At 50.9% G+C, this 15835-nt stretch overlaps 1 protein-coding gene across 1 annotated transcript in view; it reads right to left on the bottom strand.

Moving 5' to 3' along the window:
• Window positions 1-15484, bottom strand: part of TARDBP (TAR DNA binding protein) — a 53136-nt gene extending 37652 nt beyond the window's left edge. Inside the window, exon 1 of the mRNA XM_082615628.1 lies at window positions 15481-15484. The gene's annotated coding sequence lies outside the window, so the exon portion shown is untranslated. The remainder of the gene's footprint in view (window positions 1-15480) is intronic.
• Between the last annotated feature and the right edge of the window lie 351 nt (window positions 15485-15835).

Genomic DNA, 15835 nt, shown 5'->3' with positions numbered 1-15835 from the left:
ACCATTGAGAATGATGTTGGCTGTGGGTTTGTCATATAAGGCCTTTATTATGTTGAGGTAAGTTCCCTCTATGCCTACTTTCTGGAAGGTTTTTATCATAAATGGGTGTTGAATTTCATCAAAAGCTTTTTCTGCATCTGCTGAGATGATCATATGGTTTTTCTCCTTTAGTTTGTGAATATGGTTTATCACATTGATTGATTTGCATATATTGAAGAATCTTTGCATTCCTGGGATAAACCCCACTTGATCATGGTGTATGATCCTTTTAATGTGCTGTTGGATTCTGTTTGCTGGTATTTTGTTGCGGATTTTTGCATCTATGTTCACCAGTGATATTGGCCCCTACAAGTCATTTTTAAGTAGCCACAGTCTCAGCAGCCAGAAAGATTCTTTTGAAACATAAGGGAGAGCCTGTCCCTTCCTTGCTGAGTTCTCCAGGGTAAAAATCTTCATTTTTAAGATAAAATCCTAGTCTGCACTTTTTTGCTCTGGCTGTTGCCTGCTTGTCTCACTTTGTGCCCACCACTTGCTCCCTTGTCACTGGCTCCAGCTCCACTGACCTTCTTTTGGTTCCTTAAACACACCTGACTCATCCCCTACTTTAGGATCTTTGCACCTACTGTTCCCTCTGCTGGGGATACCCCTCCCCAGAGCTTTGCCCGGGACTCCTTGACACACCGTCTTGGCTCAGATGTTACTTTTCAGCAATGTTTTATCTGACATAGAGAGTTTGGAACAAGCAAAAAAGGTTACTGCCTGTCTCCAGTGTTTACAGGACACCCTTCCTGCTATCTGACTCCAGTCCTTCATTGTCTCTGACCTATTTTACAGTGTTGGAAGTTGTGGAGCACCTATGGCAATGCAAGTGTTCCTTGTCTTTGCAAATAAAGTGAGTCCAGGGCAGTTCAATCAACTTCCAACACCCTGCGGAAGAAGCCAGTTTTGGTCTATTTGAAAATTCATTCCAACATTTTTCATCATAAATGTGTCTGTTCTTTGATTTCTCCTTTGAACTGGTTGTAACATCTGCCTGGTTCCCTCATTAATAATGAGTTAGATAAAATCTTTAACATGGGTTCTTTTTTTTTTTTTTTTTAGTCAGTACAGGAGTCATGATGTTACAGCTTTTAGAAAATTATCTTTTAACACCGACCTTCCCCAACCCAAACTCTTTGTATTTCATTGCTTTGTTTTACTTTCTTCAGAGCTGTATCATCTTCTGAGATACTTTGTTCATTTATTTCTTTACTTGTTTTTTTTGTTTGGTTTTTTTGTGTTTTTTTTTTTTTTATTGCGATACGCGGGCCTCTCACTGTTGTAGCCTCTCCCATTGCTGAGCACAGGCTCTGGACGCGCAGGCTCAGTGGCCATGGCTCACGGGCCCAGCCGCTCCGCAGCATGTGGGATCCTCCCGGACCGGGGCACGAACCCGCGTCCCCTGCATCGGCAGGCGGACTCTCAACCACTGCGCCACCAGGGAAGCCCTCTTTACTTGTTTTTGGTGGTCTTTCCCTGTCTTGGTCACTGCATGGGGTGGGCACTGCAAATAAATATAATGGACTGAATGAAGGTAGGTAGATCAGTAGCAGCTGTCTCTTACCCACGGCCCTTCTCTGTCCCTCCTCTCCTACAGGTCCGTCTGTCTTGTCTGTGTTCACCTGTGGTGTTCCCAGGGATCCTCCCCTTCAGATCAAACAAAGACAGGCCCATCCCTGCGCTTGAAATTTCAACAGGTATATGAATGACATTTTTATGGCTTGCATCAGGCTTCAAGCATTTCTCCACTGAGCAGACTGATAAGTGACCTGGTGATTCTGGGTCACTTGGAAAGTGAGAAGCCTTCTGCAGAAACCTGGATTTCAGTCTCTTGTTCTCCCAGTGAGGAACTGGGAGACCAAGTGCCGGTGGTCACGTGGCTGGCTGGTGCCTGAGTTGGGGTTGGACCTGGATCCTCTGACTCAGAGTTCAGCACTTGTTTCAGTAATACAAACCAGTGTGGAGCATGTGTTGTGTGCCAGGCCTGCCTTCAGGGATTTGTGTCCATTGACCCATCCTTATGACAGTATGACTCGTAGACGAGGAAACCAAAGTCCAGGGGAGGGACTGGCTTGTCTGAAGTCCCATAGCAGTGAGCCAGAGGATTTCACCCCAGGCAGGCGAGCTCCAGAGGCTCTGCCACCACACCAAATAGAAGACACTAGAAAATAGCACATCTTTATTGAACACTTATTCTGAGTGTTGTATGTACATCATCTCATTTTATCTTCTCGGTACCCAAGGAGGGAGGTGCTGGTTTAGGAGTCCCCAAGACCAACCTCTCTTTTGACATCAATTGTTTTTTAAATGAATTTATTTATTTATTTAGGCTGAGTTGGGTCTTCGTCACTGCGCGCGGGCTTTCTCTAGTTGTGGTGAGTGGGGGCTACGCTTTGTTGCGGTGCGCGGGCTTCTCATTGCGGTGGCTTCTGTTGTTGTGGAGCACGGGCCTAGGTGCGCAGGCTTCAGTAGTTGTGGCACACGGGCTCAGTAGTTGTGGCTTGTGGGTTCTAGAGAGCAGGCTCAGCGGCCATGGCTCACGGGCTTAGTTGCTCTGTGGCATGTGGGATCTTCCTGGACCAGGGCTTGAACCTGTGTCCCCTGCATTGGCAGGCAGATTCTTAACCACTGTGCCACTGGGGAAGCCCATTAACGTCATCTTTAAGTTCAGGGGTCCCCAAGACCACCCTTGGTTTGGTCATTCATTAGAAAGACTCATAGAACTCAGAAAAGCTGTTATAGTCATGGTTCTTGTTAACTACAGTTAAAGGTTACAGATTGAGATGAGCCGAAGGAAGAGGTGCACAGGGCAGAATCCAGAACAGATCCAGATACAAGCTTCTAGACATCCTTTTCCAGTGGAGTCATGAGAACAGAGCTAACTTCTCCCAGCAATGATGTGTGACACTATGTCAGGGTATTGCCAACCAGGAAAGCTCACCTGAGGCTTGGTGTCCAGAGTTTTTACTAGGGGTCAGTCATGTAGGCATGGCTGACCCCCTGTGGGATGACCTCAGTCTCCAGCCCCTCCAGAGGCTGAGCTGATACCACAAGGTTCAAAGCCCCCCACCATATATCACACAGTTAATACAGATTATCCTGTGTGGTCCAAGGCCCCCAGGTAGACAAAGACACTTATCAGGTGAGATATTCCAAGGGCAGTGGGGAGCTATTGAAGGGTTCTGAGAAGGGACTGACATGAGTTTATTTACTTTTTTTTTTTTTTTTTTTTTTGGCCACTCCATGCAGCTTGTGGGATCTTAGTTCTCTGACCAGGGATCAAACCTGTTTCCCCTGCAGTGGAAGCATGGAGTCCTAACCAGTGGACCACCAGGGAAGTCCTTTATTTACACTTTAAGATCCCTCTTGACTGCCATCTGGGGTGGATTGGGGGTGGGGAGCAGAGGTAAAGATAGGGTGTCACCAGAACACTGCACACTGCCTCTCACCTCTGGCTGTGCCCACTAGCTAGAGTCCTCAGCTGAGTTGCAAAGCTCCAAGAATGCCCTGGTTTCCCCCTACTTCACTTTTATGAGTTGAGTGACTTGTAAACAAGCTCCTACTCAGGGCCAATTCATACCTTTAAACTGCACATGCCTATCATGTACCTGTGTTGGACAGATTCAGCCCAGAGCCCCCATTTTCTCTAGCCTCCTTGTAGGAGGCTGTGTCTACAACAATGACCTTGAGGCCAGCCAGCAGAGGAACATCACATTGAGTTCAGTATTGATTCAGGGTCATGTGCGTTCTAGTGTTTATTCGATTTCTCTGACATCCTAATTTATGGACTATGAACTGCAAAATGATGGTAGGAATGTTTAGGCACCTGGTCCTGCTGCTCCGTGACTATGTACAAGTCCTTTAATCTCTAGGTGACAGTAATTATCATTGTAAGAGCTGTCATCTTTAGGCACCGCTCTCTGTGATGAGCATTCCGTGACGATCATTGTGTGCATGACCTCATTCAAGTCTCACACCCACCCTGTGAAGTTCTATCACCACCGTCATCACCATTATCACTACCACCATCATTACCGTTTTCACTACCATCATCACCATCATGACCACCACCATCACCATCACCATTATCCCACCATCATCATCACCATCATCACCATTGCCACCACCACCATCACCATCATTACCATTATCACTACCATCATCATCACCATCATCATCCATATCTCTACCACTACTGTGACCGTCATCACTGCCATTGTCATTATACAATCAATTTACAGGAAGAAACTAAAACTAAGGAACTGGTACACACACACACACACACACACACACACACAGAACAGACCCAGGTGCTCTGACTCCAGATCCCTGTTACCATTAAGTCACATTGTTCTCCGTCTCCCCCTGTAAAACACAGTGGTGAGATTTAATGACCTCTAGGATCTTGCTACTCAAAGTGTGGTCCCTGGACCTGCAGCATTGGCATCACCTAGGAGCTTGTTAGAATTGCTGAATCTCAGGCCCCACCTTGGGGCTACCGAATCAGAATCTATATTTGAAAAAGACCTCGAGGTGATTTGTAGGCACCTGAAGTTTGAGAAGCTGCAACCCTAAAACATATCTCCTCTGACACTGTTCTGTGACCTCTGCATGGTGTAAAGGGTCTTTCTCATTGTGACAATATGACTCCATTGTGCCTCTTCCTAACCATTCCATTGAAGTAGGGCTTGGAGGAGAAGTATTTTCTTGTTCAACAGACGAGGTTGAATGCTTCTCCACTACATGCCCTATGGGTCCCAGGAGCCACATGGAGGGTTTGAGGCAGTGGCTGAGCAGATCCTGCACGTGCCAGGTAAGGGACTGTTGTTGTCTGGGCAGGGCCTTCACCTAGGGAGAGAGACCTGTATGTATACCTCACCCAAGGGCCTTTGCACTGCCTTTCCCCTGCCAGGAATATTTCTCATGGCTGGTTCCTTTCTGTCACTCAAATCTCTGCTCAAAGGCCGCCTCCCCAAGAAGCCTTCCTGACTCTCCATCAAAAGCAGTCCCCACCCACTCTTGTCACAATCTTATCCCATTGGCTTCTCAGCATTTATTACTTAAATGATCTTAAAATTATCTTCTACAATGTTCACCTGCTGTCATCTTTGCTCCCCTCTGACAGATGGGCTCTGTGAGGGCAAGGCCCATGTGTTTCTGGTTTATTCCTGTGTCTCCAGAACCGAGAACACAGCCCGGTACTTAGTATACACTCAATAAATATTTGCTGAATGAACGAACAGCCTGAAGCTCTTAGAAGAAGTGCCCATCTGGTGCCAATATGTTTCACAATCTAAATTACCCAGAAAAATAAATGGATGATTTATTTTATTTATTTATTTTTAAAATATAATTTTTTAAATTAATTCATTTATTTATTTTTGGCTGCTTTGGATCTTTGTTGCCGCCCACGGACTTTCTCTAGCTGCAGAGAGCGGGGGCTACTCTTTGTTATGGTGTGTGGGCTTCTCATTGCAGTGGCTTCTCTTGTTGCAGAGCACGGGCTCTAGGCACGTGGGTTTCAGTAGTTGTAGCACTCGGGCTTAGCAGTTGTGGCACACAGGCACAGTAGTTGCGGCACTCGGGCTCAGTAGTTGTGGCTCGCGGGCTCTAGAGCGCGGGCTCTAGACCGCAGGCTCAGTAGTTGTGGCGCACGGGCTTAGTTGCTCTGCGGCATGTGGGATCTTCCCGGACTAGGGCTCAAACCCCTCTCCCCTGCATTGGCAGGCAGATTGTTAACTACTGTACCACCAGGGAAGTCCCGGATGATTTATTTTAAAGGGGTTATTCTTACACACTTGAAGTAGGAAGCCATCTCATACTTAGTGGGGGAATTGTGCCCCGAAAATAGCAAAAACAGGGGCATAGTATCATGGAAAACTTTCAGCCATAGGCTTGCCAACAGAAGAAGGGGTGATGGGTACAACCAGATGGGTACCTGGAACCTTCCAGAAGGAACAAGGATAGTAATGTATAACTTGTCTGCTTCCCTCTGTGCTCTCCCTCGGGCATTGCAAAACAGGCCCCCGGAATACCTCTTGTCTTTTTCACAAAAAGAGAGAAATTGAGGAGAGGGGCTTTCCAGAGAGACTAGAAAAATCTCCCAGGGCCCCTGGTCATTCTGGGAATCCTTAAAGCACCCTCTGGGACTGGTAGAGCCTAAATCTGTCCTGGGAGGGTCAGCTACCTAATGGCCGGCCAGCCCGCGATGCTTTGGGAGCGGCATTTATGTCTTAAAAGGCCACTTTTCGAGGAGAAATGCTGTGGATACATTAAGCTGTCGCCCGTTCTTTGGAGAGCCATTATTAATGGAAAACAATAGATTAATAGTTTTAAAACGCTTGTTCAATAAGTAATTTTTATGGCTCTGGATAGAGCTCATTAAACATTTCTGTGTGTTATTATAAAGAAGTTTTAAGCGTAAAATCATAAAGTCAATAATCAGAGAATTAGTCACAGCGGCCAGCCACAGGCCATTAGTTTTAGGCGCTGTCAGAGACACCTGTGGCTTTCGCAGGCGAGTTTCCTTTTCACACGGCCAGGCTGGCAGCGCCAGCAGCTCCAGGTGGGGTTGGAGAAACGGCAGTGCCTGCTGCCTTCCATAAACTTGAGGGGACAGCAAGCAGGTGTGAGCAGCGCGGTGACAGGCAAATATTTACAAAGTGCAAACGTGAATGCAAAACTAAAACGATCCAGGTCAATTTGCACATCCAGGCTAAGACACTTTATTTCCCCAGTGATCTACCTTTCAGAGCTTCCCCCTGCCAGAGGCAGGGCCGTGATCGCTTGCTAAGATAGAGGTGGAAGCTGCGTGCTTTTAAAAGAAAAGGCATGTCACCGGAGAATCTCCTCCAGAAAGGCTTCCAGAGCTGTTTTTTGAAATAACGCATTCATCTCCTATCAAGTACACAACTGAGTCAAGCATTGGAAAAAGAAACCATGAGCTTTTAAAAATGACTTAAAAAAATCATGACAAAGCAGTATGTGATAATTATAGAAACTAGAGAAAATCCAAAGGAGATAATGAAAATTACCCATAATCTCTCTACCCAGAGACAGTCCTCTGTATATTTCACTCATTCAACAAATATTTATTGACAGCCGTCTATATGCCTGACTGCTCAAAGCACCAAGGATGCAGCGATGAGCAAAACAGACTCCCTGGCCCCATGGAGCTGACCTTTGGGTGGGGTGACATGAGCCTTAAATATAACAAATAAGGTTAGAAGGTATCAGGTGCTACAGAGAAAGGAAGCAGGGCCATAGGATAAAGCAGGTCAGGGTGGGCCTCACTGAAAAGGAGACTTTTTTTTTTGAATTTTATTTAATTTATTTTTTTATACAGCAGTTTCTTATTAGTTATCTATTTTATACATATTAGTGTATATATGTCAATCCCAATCTCCCAATTCATCCCACCCCACCCCCGCCCCCGCCACTTTACCCCCTTGGTGTCCATACATTTGTTCTCTGCATCTGTGTCTCCAATTCTGAAAGGCAACATTTTTGCAAAGACTTGAAGGAGGTGGGGGAGTGAGCCATGCAGGCATCCAAGAGAAGGAGTTCCACACAGAGGGCACAGCCAGTGCAAAGGTCCTGAGGTAGGACTGGCATGTCTGAGAAAGGGCGGGGAGACCCGTGTGGCTGGAGCAGTGCGGCTGGGAGGGAGATGAGGAAGTGGGAGAGGAGGTCAGGGAGGTGAGGGGGCAAATCACTGGGGCCTTCAAGGACTTTGGCTTTTCCTCAGAGTGAAAAATGGGGAGGTTTGAACAGGGGAGGCACGAGCTGACTTAGTTTTGAACAGGATCCCATGGCTGCTGTGTGGAGTGCAGACAATTAGGGGTGAGGGGGGGAAGCCAGGAGACAAGGAGCAGGCAGCTGCAGAAACCCAGGACCAGAGTGGGGAGATCGGGGAGGATTCTAGATATATTTTGAAGGTAGGACCAGTGGGATTTCTTGTTGGGGTATACCTTTCCAGACTTTTTCCTATTACTGCTATTTTTTATTTATTACCAGTAAGGAGCTTCTAGGCAGAGCAGCCTTTCGGTTTCTATCTGGGTGTCTGAGGTTTCTGACCTTGCAGAGAAGCAGCCTGAGCAGAGGCTCAACCCATGTTGCTGTCCCCCTCTCATTACAGGGACCTTCAGGACCCCCAACAGCCTGGATTCTTTTTCTGCCAAATGGGGCTACTTCCTGCATCACAGTCCTGATGGTAATTTCATTTTTCGAGCCTGATACTTCGCCTTCTGCACGCAGAAGGAAGTAGGCTTGGGAAACATCAGACTCAATGATGTCTCTTGAGATGCTTCCATTCTGGGAGACACAAGGAGCTCAGCCTGAGCTCAGGTGTCCAGAAAGGGGACACTGTGGCCCTTCCTCCACATGAAGTCAGCCGAGGGAGAGGGGTGAGACCAGGCCCTGCCCTCTCAGAGTCTATGGGCGCAGATCTCAGAAGACTGCTGAGGTTGTTAACCCAGCTCAGATGATGCCTCCTCCAGGCCCGCAGGCAGTCTTCCTAATAGCTGATCTCTCCTCCTCTGTGCATTGTACCTGCTTCTACCTTGGCACCTGCCACCCTGATTAATAACAGCTGCTCACACCGCATCTCCTGCTAGATCTGCAGTGTCTTTGGGGTAAGGGAGTCCCCCCCACAGTGTTTGCCTTATGGCCTGGCACACGGTAGGTGCTCAGTTAGTGCTCAGTGAGGTGAGTAAATGCTGATTGACCATGGATCTGACAGAGCATAAACCCAGGGCCCCTCAGTCGCATAGCCCATTACATGCCTACAAGACCATATGACTCTGTAAAATTTGCAAAAGTAAGATATTTTTATATTCTTTTTCTTAAAGAGGTCCTTCTCCCAAATTGCATGAGCTGCAGGCCCCATACAACATGGACCCCATCCAGGGAAGCAGGTTTCAAATCTGGGGCTGGAGGGGTGGGCTCATGTCAGTCAGAGGGGGAACTGATGCTTCTTTGGGGGCCAGGAGGACAAGGAGCCACCCTGATTTAGGCAGCGGCTGAGGGACTGGGGGCTGGAGGGTTGCAGCTCCCTGGGCACACCTGTCGCTTTATTCCACCGCCTGGCCCCCAAGACGGTGTGAACAGCTCCATGGACCCTCATGTTTTCCTCTTCTCTTTTTCTCCTCACCTCCATTTCCTCTTCCTTCATTTCTTTGTCTTCCTCCCTCAATCCAGCCCAGAATTTCTACCGAGGGGGTTGTGGTCCATAATGGGGGAGAAATTTCAGGAATTATCCTCTTTCTTCTCTTTCTCTTCCTTTCTGCAATCACCCTCCTCTTTGACGTTCCCCACCTCCCACCCCATCAGTACACACTCTTCTCAGTCCCCACCACAAAGCCTCAAATTGGGTTCATCCTCTGTGGCTAAATGAGGTCAGTCCCAGCATCCCCTGTGGGACCCACTGGTTTGACATCTTTGAAGCTCAATCTGGCACATGATGGAATGAGCCAGGCAGTCCCAGAGTGGCCACATGCCTTTGGCTTAGTATTTACCTCCTCTGAGCCTCAACTGCTTCATCTGTAAAATGGGAATAAGAAAGCCTACCCTATGGGATCTTTGTGAGGATCGAGGGAGACAAGTTGTGAGCAGATGCTTGACACCTGTCAAGGGATGTTCAGGCACAAGCTCCTGTTCTGTCTGGACAGGTTGGACCTTCCTGAAATCCACTGGCCCTGAGGGCTTCCCTGGTGGAGGCTGAACTGCTGGATTCCAGAAACTGAACCCAGGTTTTGATCCCCGGCAGCCTCAGCTCACTTCCTAGCCTCTTCCATGAGAACTGCCCAGCTTCCAGTGGGTTGATGTTAATCATATTTGCTGTGAATAGTCACTGACCTATAATTGCAGCCTATTAACTGTGTTTTCCTCTTTCATTTGCACACAGGAATTTTGTCCTACTTCTAGAAAGCAAATTACAGGTTGGAAACCAGAATATTTCAAAGGGGAGGTGAAAAGGTTGGAGCAGAGTGACTGCTACGTAATGAAGTGTCCAGTGATCACGTCCAGGCTGGGCCAAGAGAGTGTCCACTGCTGGCCCACATTCATTCAGCTAATGGGCTCAGAGGCCTGGGGGTGGGAGTAGGGGTTCCCAGGCTGGGCTTCTCTCCAGAGGCCATGGCTCCTGAGCTTCAAGATGTGGCCGGGCCCACAGGTGGCAGCTGGAGGTGCCGCGTGGCATGGTTCTTCTGAAGACATTTGTGGGCCCTGGCTGGATGCCCAGGTCCGCTGGGCTGTTGTCTGAGCAACCTGGGAGGAGATGGGATGGAGTGGGAGTGGGACTATTAAAGGTTCTGAACTAATATTCTCCACTTCCCATTGTTGCTGGCACTGGGGACAGTGGGAGGACGGGATCATCACCAAATCTGCAATATTATGTCCTTGTGTTCTTTTTCTCTCCATTGAAAAAAGTTGCCAGTTTGCATGCTCCTTCTTGACCTGGGTAGTGCCGAGGAATTATAGACTTTTAGTCATAAAAGTACCTCTGTTACAATCAGGTATAATGCCTCCATTTTAAAGATCAGGAGACAGGAAAGGAGACATGAAAAGAGGAGTTTGGCACAAAAAGCCTGCTAATGACAATCACCATTCATGCAACAAGCATTTAGTAAGCACCTACTATATGCCAGGTGCTGTGCTGTTGCTAAGGGAACAGATTTGAATGAGACGTGAAGCGTTTACCCCAGGAAGGCTTTATAGCTGTGTTCTCATCTGGTCTGAATTTTTTTTTGCGGTACACGGGCCTCTCACTGTTGTGGCCTCTCCCGTTGCAGAGCACAGGCTCCAGACACGCAGGCTCAGTGGCCATGGCTCACGGGCCCAGCCGCTCAGCAGCATGTGGGATATTCCCGGACCGGGGCACGAACCTGTGTCCCCTGCATCGGCAGGCGGACTCTCAACCACTGCGCCACCAGGGAAGCCCTGGTCTGAATTTTAAAGCAGGTGTGTCTGGCAGGGAGCATTCCTGGACCACGGCTCAGAGGACCTTAGCTCCTCCAACTCTGAGCCCAGCTCACTGCCATCTTGGGCCAATGGGCAGACCTCTCTGAGATTCCTTTGCTTCCCAGGCTTCCTCTGCCTACTTGCCTTTTTAGTGGCACAAGTGGCCACACCAAGCCTGGTGCTGGTCCTCCTAAGAATCGCAGGGTCGGACCCCAGGATCCCCAAACATTGCCACCAGCACGTTCCTTTGACATTCCGGCACTGGTCACTCCTCCCTCTGCACTGGGCCTGTAATTCTGGGAGCTGCCGCCAGGGGGACGGCGTTGCCCGTGTCAAGCGACATTGGGCCGCGTGGCTGAGAAAAGCAGGACCCGCCCCCGGCCCAGGGGCCTGCTTTATTTCCAACCACCTGCCTTTGAAGCCCTGATACCCGAATCCCAGCATCCTTCATCAAGCGAGGTATGGGCGTGTGCGGTGGCCCCAAGTCCTAGAGCACAGATGCAGAGAGGTGGGCAGCAAGTACTCAGCAGAAGACAGGTCTCCGCAGCCCAGGCCCCCCTCCTCGCCACCCCCTTCCCCCACCTAAGAACCTCATCGAATTGACTGATTCATTCCTGGTGACTTCTGCAGCCGCGGCTTCCGTGTCTGCACCTTGAACTTGCATTAAGTTTTAATTAAAGCCGTTTCACCGGCCTTGCCCTTGGCTAAATGCAGCTGTGGGCACAGGGCACATAGATATTTAATACTCTGCCTCTCCCCGCTGAAAGCGCAGGGTGCCCAAGGGTGTACCCAAGCCGTGCCCGCTCCCAGCGATCCGGCGCACTCGCTTAAGTGTGCCCACAGGCCCTGAGCAGGAGGCCGCGCAATAACTATTCATTGCCCTGGGTTAAGTGTGCCCAGGGGCACCCGTAAACTCAATGCAGTGATTAGCGATTGCTCCCAGGAAGGCTGCCCGAGGTCCTGCGGCCCTAAATATAGCCTCCGCGTGGGGCCTTAAAGGGCCGTGCATTTTGCTTTGCTCTTGATCTGTCTTCTCTTCCTTCCTGGAGCAGAACTGTCTCCCTCTTCAAAGCTCAGCCTCCGGGGGGCTTCCCTGCCTTCCTCCAGGTTGCAGTGGAGGCCAGGAGTGGGAACGACGGGACAGCTTTGGTGGTGGCAAAGGCAGATGCCGAATCCTCTCCATCCTCTCACCAAACCTCAGGCATCCGTCCCATTCCTGCCCCTTTGCCCCACAAGTGAAGGCAGCACCTCCAAAGACAAGGAAACAGCCAGGCTCACTCAAGGAGCTCCCCGTGGGCCATCGTGAACCTGCTGCCAGGAGGGGCTCTCAGGGCCAAGGAGCAGCAGGGCTGGGGAGCTGAGAAGGCTGAGCTGCCCGGTCCCTTTTGCTTCTTTCTGCTGCAGGGAGCCCCTCTCTGTCCCTCCGTTTGGAGGAGTGGGAGTGGTCTTGGATGGGGGCATCATCAAGGCAAGCCAGTCCCCTCTGGCCTCATCCCTTCCCACATTGGATAGGGAGGGGTGTTGGTCACATGATCTCCGAGGGACCCTCGGCTGGTCTGTGACTCCTTCCTTGTGCCGAGACTTCCCTGCCAAGGTCTGAAGCAAATGCAAAGTGGAGCTTGGAGAAAGCAGAAAGAACTGAGAGAAGGGCAGGGTGGAGGCTGTGGGCTGCAGCAGAAGCTCCAGGAAAGGTGCCCAGCCCACACCACCACCTTCCCCTCGTCTGTGCATTTCTCAGATGACCGTCTGGGAGAACGGTGCCCCTCGTGGCGTGGCTGCGAGATTCACAGGCGGTACGGTGACCGACCATCCCAGTTTGCCTGGGCCTTTCCTGTTTTGGCACTAAGTCCCAGGGGGACCTGTTCAGTCCCCAGGAAACTGGGTTGGATGGTCACCCCAAGTTCAGTGCCGGTGGTGAAAGTGTCCGCCCTTGGAAGCCCTCCCTCCACCATTGCTTTTTGGATCTGAAAAGGAAAGAGAAAGGGCGAGGGAGAAACGGGTGAAATGGGGAGAAAAACAAGCTGGGAGGACTGGGAGAGGACCATCCCGGCTATGCGCCTGCGCTCTTGGCCTTGCCAGCTGCTCCCAGGACCCTAGCTGCCCCCTTGGCCAGACCCAGGATGGCAGCTGAGGCAACGACATTTCCCTGGGCCTGTTGACACTGGAGTCTCAGAACATAAATGATGTTCTTGTCTTAATGAGCAAACAACCCAGCCGTGCGGGCCTCCTGCTGGGGTAATTGTCAGCGCTTCTGTGCTCAGACAGAAATGTTTACTCTCACCTTCCTTTGCTGCTTTGCCAGGACATGTTGCTTCCTTTTTGTTCTGCAGGTCTCCCTGCCCCTACCCGTGGGAAGCACCAGTGGACAGGTAGGTGGGTCAGGAGCAACTTGCTGGAAGGTTCTGCCAGGCCTGGTGCCTGGGGACACCCTGAGGCAGGGGGTTTTGGTTTCTGTTCTCCTTTGGGGAGTTGGTGGACAAGGCCAGCTCTGCTGGGCTCGTGTCTCGGCAGCCGAGGCTGGAAGCGTTCCCTGGTGTCCTGCAGGCAGAGGCCATCTGAGAGGAAACCTGAGGAGGGGTCCCGGCTTTGGGTTGAAGGCCTCTGAGGTCCTCCTCGTGCTAAGATTCTCTCTGCACAGTCTCCAGTGATGGGGAGCTCATTCCTTTGCAAGACCACCTGTTGCCATATTGCACAGCTGTTTCCCCAAACTTTCCTTCTGCTGGTCCTCTGTTCTCCACAGCCCCCCGGAAGGAGCCGGTCCCTTCTCCATTTCATGGCCCTTTGAATATTTGAAGTCAGTGAGCTTTCCCTTCCTCAAGTCTTCTGAATTCCTCTTGCTATAGTCCCCCTAGGATAGGGGCCGGGGACCCCTCTCTGTCCCCCTCCCGCCCTCCAGGCACCCGCCTTTATTCAAGGCCCCGATGGCCAATGTCCCTCTGGAGCATTGCAAAGGGAACCGAGGCCAGGACTCAGACTGGGCAGAGTGTGGGTCACCCTTTGGCCTTGCTAGTGGGGGTAACGGCTCATTGGATCTTTCAGCCCCGTGGCGCACCTACCACGTGCCCAGTGCTCCTGCCAGGGGTCTCCTTCCCTGGCGCATAAGGAGCGTAAATGTCCAGGTTGCCTTCCTCCCTCGTGGTCCTGCCTGTTCTCCCCTTGGCCCTGTCACCTTCCTGAGTGTTCTCTCAAGTGTGCCTTCTCCTTGAACCCCTAGCAACCCCATCTCCTTGGCCAGACTGTTTATGAGTACCTGCTGTTTGTCCAGACCCCATGGCTGCTGTCCATCGGAGGGGAGCCAGTGGCTTCTCTGGGGGACGCCAGCCTGATGGGATTATCAACAGCACGATGATCAGCGTGGACATCACCACCACCCTCACCATCCAGAGCCCATGGACAGCCCCAAGGCAAGACCCTGTCCAGAGGCAGGAGGTCAGTGGTGGGCAGCACCCCTCCCAGGCGGGGAGCCTCAGGGCGTGGCACCCTCGGGGAGGCCCCGGAGAGCAGTCTGCCAGCGCTCCAGTGCCGATTCAGATGTCCACCTGGAGACTGGACAGATTTAGGCAGGCAGCTTCGAAAATTGGGCTCCATTAGTGTCAAGCGCTCTGCGTGGCAGATGAGCGGCTCCTGCAATCACGCATTCAGCTCGTCGTCCTGATCATGGTGGCAGGAGCGTAATTACCATCTCTTTAAATAGCCCAAAGTTGCCGTGTAAGAGAAGACGGCTCACATGACATTTGCTCTCAGCTCGCTTTCCTGCTAAAAATATCCCGGCTAAATAATATATCCTGGTTGCATTGGAGAACCGTCCCTGACCTGAGCTCTGCGACCCTTGGGGGTTCAGTCCACAGGTTGGTGCGAAGGTGGGAGGGGGGCCCTGTGGAGGGAGTTTGCTTCAGGAAGGAGCAGTTTTGGAGGCCACGGGGAGGCACCCCTGCCTCAGCAAGAGTTGCACACCCCACAGGCCCCCTGCTGCTCGTGGGGAGCGGCTATGCCTTGTCTTTAGGAGCCGCTGGCCCACAGGGTAAGACCCAAGAGGGCCCCCAATGCCCATCCTTTCTGGCTCCATCGCTCCCTTGTCCCTTCTGTGTTCCTCCCTCCTCTGGCACCTTATGTCCGTGGTCCCACCCCATCTCGCCTCTTCTTAGCCCCAACCTTGGCCGTACGTTCCTGGATTGCTTGGGATAGAGAGACCTTGGCTCTTTCTGGCGGGTACAAGTGTGTGTGGAGCGGGGGTGGGGTGTAGAGAGTGGATGAAAAGTGGAATCCTCCACTTTTCCAAACCCGGGCTCTTTGAACTCCTGGGAATTCCCAAGATGGCCTCCAGGCGGTCCGAGAACAAAGATGAGAGAGGGTCTGCAGTCTTCATCAGGCTCTTGAGGGCTCCATGCTCTGACAGAGGTTGGGACCCTTGATCTAGACCTCGTATGTGATAAGTATTTCGTTCAGCTTGTGGTGTGATACAGAGAGGCCCGGAATCTGGAAGACCACTTCCTACCTCCGGGAAATTTAAATTCTAAGGAACTCTGTATGCACAGTTAGGTACATCAAAGGCTTCATCCTGGGCTTCCCTGGTGGCGCAGTGGTTGAGAGTCCACCTGCCGATGCAGGGGACACGGGTTCATGCCCTGGTCCGGGAAGATCCCACATGCCGCTGAGCGGCTGGGCCCGTGAGCCATGGCCGCTGGGCCTGCACGTCCGGAGCCTGTGCTCCGCAACAGGAGAGGCCACAACAGTGAGAGGCCTGCGTACCGCAAAAAAAAAAAAAAAAAAAAGCCTTCATCCTGAGTGGGTAGGTCTGAGATGACTAAGACTTGACATTTGTATAGAATTTTATCAT

The sequence above is a fragment of the Mesoplodon mirus genome, assembly GCF_964341445.2.
Source record: "Mesoplodon mirus genome assembly, chromosome: 3".
Lineage (NCBI taxonomy): Eukaryota > Metazoa > Chordata > Mammalia > Artiodactyla > Ziphiidae > Mesoplodon > Mesoplodon mirus.
Note: the sequence above shows the minus strand (reverse complement) of the source record. Positions and strands in the feature narration are given on the sequence as shown.